The sequence below is a fragment of the Megachile rotundata genome, chromosome 16, assembly GCF_050947335.1.
Source record: "Megachile rotundata isolate GNS110a chromosome 16, iyMegRotu1, whole genome shotgun sequence".
In the NCBI taxonomy this organism is placed as follows: domain Eukaryota; kingdom Metazoa; phylum Arthropoda; class Insecta; order Hymenoptera; family Megachilidae; genus Megachile; species Megachile rotundata.
This window is the reverse complement of record NC_134998.1, coordinates 10,206,263-10,212,279: the sequence shown is the minus strand read 5'-3', so window position 1 is coordinate 10,212,279 and position 6,017 is coordinate 10,206,263.

Genomic DNA, 6,017 nt, shown 5'->3' with positions numbered 1-6,017 from the left:
ATACGCATAAATTTTTTGCATTCCTTCCTGAAATTAACGCGTATCGTGACAGAAATCTGTAAGGTTCCCAGCAGTTTGACGCACTTCGTGCATCAATATTTATGATAGCGGAATCGATTATTCGATGCCATGTAAATCCATTTCCCATTAGATTTTCTCGCGAAATCATTATCAATTAAAACGCCTGATATCGCGACGGTATCTCGCGCACGGCGATGTAATACAAAGTTTTCAATTGTATTATACAATCTTCCCCAAAGTTACCTTCCACCTAGATCAACATGTACTGTAGATCAACATGTAGATATTTCCAAGAAAGGATGTTATTTACACGCTGTACGTACTCCGGCATTATCAAATATCAGCACAGTCCGCCATGTTTACCTTCATCTTGGAAACTGCACATTTCCTCGGGCATAGTTTTATTACCTCTTGTTGCGAGGGAAGAGTGAAATATTCCATTTTATATAATTAGTCATTTTTACCAAGTTAGTAACATTGTCAAATAGGGTTATGCAAAATTAATTATAGTAATAATTAGCTATGTTTATAATTTTGATAATATTTAAGTTTAAATTATAGTTATGATTGACACTGCAAAAAATTAATAGGCTACGGTGTTACAGAAATCTTTATTCAGAGTCCTCTGGTTTAAAGGACTCCCTAATTTATACTTACAACTCTTCAGTTTATGGCCAGGTCCTCCTCTTTAACTATAATTCATAGAGCCTTAACAGGACATAAAAAGTCCACGTTTATGATCTCCTTTGATCGATACAAGATTAAGGAAAGTCCAGCAAGCTTAATACTTTAAGGACACCTTATTTTATGGGACCTTACGAAGATTGTCACTTTAATGTCCTTTAGTTTAAAGCTATTCTTACAATATGTCAGACATTATAGCAGTCATACATCATGCACTAGTACATGGAATTTTTATAATAACATGCACTGCCTTGGGCTCTGCAATCTCTAGCGACGGTTATGCTGTCAAAAATGCGTCAACAATTTAGTTTTCCTCGTCTGCCATTGATACTTTATATAACCTGCACGCGACATTATGCAAATTATAACTATGACTTTGGAACAGTTTCATTGTTGATGCCAATTTACTTGGCATACGGTTTCAAGTATAATTTGATGTAGTAAGCTTTGGGGCGTTGGAAGTTTTGGGCTTTGAGAGTTTGGGACCTTGGGAGTTTGGGACTTTGAGAGTTTGGGACCTTGCAAGTTTGGGACTTTGGGAATTTTGGGCTTTGCAAGTTTGGGAGTTTGGAAGTTTGGGGTTTTGAGAATTTGGGACCTTGGGAGTTTGGGACTTTGAGAATTTGGGACCTTGGGAGAGTGGGACTTTGAGAGTTTGGGACCTTGCAAGTTTGGGACTTTGGGAATTTGGGACCTTGCAAGTTTGGGACTTTGAGAATTTGGGACCTTGGGAGAGTGGGACTTTGAGAGTTTGGGATCTTGCAAGTTTGGGACTTTGGGAATTTAGGGCTTTGGGAATTTGGGACCTTGCAAGTTTGGGACTTTGAGAATTTGGGACCTTGCAAGTTTGGGACTTTGAGAATTTGGGACCTTGGGAGAGTGGGACTTTGAGAGTTTGGGATCTTGCAAGTTTGGGACTTTGGGAATTTAGGGCTTTGGGAATTTGGGACCTTGCAAGTTTGGGACTTTGAGAATTTGGGACCTTGCAAGTTTGGGACTTTGAGAATTTGGGACCTTGGGAGAGTGGGACTTTGAGAGTTTGGGATCTTGCAAGTTTGGGACTTTGGGAATTTAGGGCTTTGGGAATTTGGGACCTTGCAAGTTTGGGACTTTGAGAATTTGGGACCTTGCAAGTTTGGGGCTTTGAGAGTTTGAGACCTTGTAAGTTTGGGACTTTGAGAGTTTGAGATCTTGTAAGTTTGGGACTTTGAGAGTTTGAGACCTTGGAAGTTTGAGACTTTGGGAATTTAGGGCTTTGCAAGTTTGGGACTTTCAGAATTTGGGACCTTGCAAGTTTGATGCCTCAAGAGTTTGGAACTTGGGTAATTTTTTATTTTGAGAGCTTGGGACGTTAGAAGTTTGGGACTTTGAGAATTTGGGACCTTCCACGTTTGGGACGTTGGAAGTTTGGGATTTTGAGAATTTGGGACTTATCAAGTTTGATGCCCCAAGAGTTTGGAACTTGGGTAATTTTTTATTTCGAGAGCTTGGAACGTTGGAAGTTTGAGACTTTGAGAATTTATGTCTTTGCAAGTTTAAGGCTTGCGAGAGTTATAAACCTTGGTACTCTGGAACCTTGATGTTCTGAACTTTGATAGTTCCATACATTAAGCATAGGAACATAGTCTCCTCTACAGAAGTACAGGAATTTGAAGGCTTAAGAAATTGTTCGAAAGTTCGAGAAACCTTGAGAGGATTAAAATGATGAAACTTCATACACATCTAATCTCCTGTAATCCCAAATTTCTAAAATTGTAAAATTTTCTAATCTTGTAACCTTATTGAGTTTCCACTCTAATACCGTTAAGTCACACTATACATAGTTAACGAGAATTACCTCTTATTGATAACTGATTCCTATTAATAACTTATCATAGCTTGTGATATCTTATCAGAGAAATTAGTCTGCGACTAAAGTCACACAAGCTTAAGAAATTTCGATACTCGATATTTGAAATGAGTGAGTAAGGGCAGTTTGAAACATAGAATTGTCAGTGAGGACACCCTGTATACAGGGTCGTTCAACGAATCAGCATGTCGAGCGTGTTTTCATCGTGCCGGTCGCTTGAAGTCGGATTAACTTCGCATTGTCGGCCGGTGCCTATCTCGTCCGTTCCATTATCCCACCGATTGACGTATCTAATTGCATCAATTGCGTAATAAATGAAAATTAGGCTGCTGTGAAGTGGTCAATGCCGCGGGCGGGGGTCAAGCGATCGCGTGAATGCACGCGCCACGGAAATTGTCGACCGCCAGACAGCCATTTCTCTTCGGTTTCTTTTTCTTCTCACAAATTTTTCTTGAATGATCGATGACGTTCCGTCACGCGGTCTGGATCGTGTAGAATGATGGACGACACGGATAAGATTCATCAATCGTGTCGGATCATTGTTTAGAAAACGTAATACACGTGACTGGCTCGAAATTGGTCTTGCACCTGTTCATTGCGTAATGGACCCGTTTAACGCGTGTCTAACATCATGTTACTTGTCGGTAAATCTAATTTGTGGCGGGAAATCTGGACCTGTTTCATGACTCGACCTAATCTAATCTTTTAGTAATTTCGTTTAGGATAGCACATGGCAATGTGGATAGTTGTGCTCTGATAATGTGTACCTAACTTCGTGTTACCTAACCTAACACTATCGTGAAGACGTAATGCACCTATTAGGGTGAAAGTTGAGTCTGAACCTATTAAATGCAAGACTCAACTTGAGTTAATCTAATCTTTTATTTGTATCATTTGGGAATAGCATATAGCACATGACAAAGTGAATTGATACACAGCTTGTGTACCTAACTTCGTGTTACCTAACCTAACACTGTCGTGAAGACGTAATGCACCTGTTAGGGTGAAATTTGAGTCTGGACCTATTAAATGCAAGACTCAACTTGATTTAATCTAATCTTTTATTTGTATCATTTGGGAATAGCATATAGCACATGACAAAGTGAATTGATCCACAGCTTGTGTACCTAGCTTCGTGTTACCTAACCTAACACTGTCGTGAAGACGTATTGCATCTATTAGGGTGAAAGTTGAGTCAGAACCTATTAAATGCAAGACTCAACTTGATTTAATCTAATCTTTTATTTGTATCATTTGGGAATAGCATATAGCACATGATAAAGTGAATTGATACACAGCTTGTGTACCTAGCTTCGTGTTACCTAACCTAACACTGTCGTGAAGACGTAATGCACCTGTTAGGGTGAAATTTGAGTCTGGACCTATTAAATGCAAGACTCAACTTGAGTTAATATAATCTTTTATTTGTATCATTTGGTAATAGCATATAGCACATGACAAAGTGAATTGATACACAGCTTGTGTACCTAGCTTCATGTTACCTAACCTAACACTATCATGAAGACGTAATGCACTTATTAGGGTGAAAGTTGAGTCTGAACCTATTAAATGCAAGACTCAACTTGATTTAATCTAATCTTTTATTTGTATCATTTGGGAATAGCATATAGCACATGACAAAGTGAATTGATACACAGCTTGTGTACCTAGCTTCATGTTACCTAACCTAACACTATCATGAAGACGTAATGCACTTATTAGGGTGAAAGTTGAGTCTGAACCTATTAAATGCAAGACTCAACTTGAGTTAATATAATCTTTTATTTGTATCATTTGGGAATAGCATATAGCACATGACAAAATGAATTGATCCACAGCTTGTGTACCTACCTTCATATTACCTAACCTAACATTGCCACTGCTCAGATATTTAATGTATTGCTCTTGTAAAAATGAAAATTGAGTCAGAACATGTTTAATGCATGACGACTCAACTTCACCTAATCTAATCTTTCATTTATATCATTTTGGGAATATCATATAACACATGGCACAGTGGATATTGATCATCAGCTTGTTTAATGTGTACCTACCTTCATATTACCTAACCTAACACTGTCACTGCTCAGATATTTAATGTATTGCTCTTGTAAAAATGAAAATTGAGTCAGAACATGTTTAATGCATGACGACTCAACTTCACCTAATCTAATCTTTCATTTATATCATTTTGGGAATATCATATAACATATGGAACAGTGAATATTGATCCTCAGCTTGTTTAATGTGTACCTACCTTCATATTACCTAACCTAACACTGTCACTACTCAGATATTTAATGTATTGCTCTTGTAAAAATGAAAATTGAGTCTGACCATGTTTAATGCATGACGACTCAACTTCACCTAATCTAATCTTTCATTTATATCATTTTGGGAATATCATATAACATATAGCACAGAGAATATTGATTCCCAGCTTGTTTAATGTGTACCTACCTTCATATTACCTAACCTAACACTGTCACTGCTCAGATATTTAATGTATTGCTCTTGTAAAAATGAAAATTGAGTCAGAACATGTTTAATGCATGACGACTCAACTTCACCTAATCTAATCTTTCATTTATATCATTTTGGGAATATCATATAACATATGGAACAGTGAATATTGATCCTCAGCTTGTTTAATGTGTACCTACCTTCATATTACCTAACCTAACACTGTCACTACTCAGATATTTAATGTATTGCTCTTGTAAAAATGAAAATTGAGTCTGACCATGTTTAATGCATGACGACTCAACTTCACCTAATCTAATCTTTCATTTATATCATTTTGGGAATATCATATAACATATAGCACAGAGAATATTGATTCCCAGCTTGTTTAATGTGTACCTACCTTCATATTACCTAACCTAACACTGTCACTGCTCAGATATTTAATGTATTGCTCTTGTAAAAATGAAAATTGAGTCTGAACGTGTTTAATGCATGATTGCATTACTTACAATGAACATAACGAATGACATAATGAACTTCACCTAACCTAACCTTTAATAAATCTTAAGTTTTTCAGTTATAAAAAAGTTTCATCAATTATCAAGAAGTATTATCAATCATCAAAGAGTATTATCAATTATGAAAAAGTATTATTAATTATGAAAAAGTGTAACAGTTAAATCTGGTGCTCCCTAGAAACTTTCCCGTAGAAAGATTTCGTTTTGCGGTGCAGCACTGCTCAGTCGCAGCTCCGACGATAATACAGATTTATACAAATCGCAGAGTTTATCCGATGATAGTAATACGAGTCGGTGGTCGATAAAGAGGGAAGGATTTATAGCGATTCACGATAAAGCAGCTTACGACTGGTGTACGTGATAAACCAGAAACGTCGTCGAGCAATAATTCACAACCTCACCGATGAAACATAGGTGAGGTGATTAATGGTGATGGCGATAAAAAATGAGGAATTTGCTTTTCGCTGCGAAATTCTCGT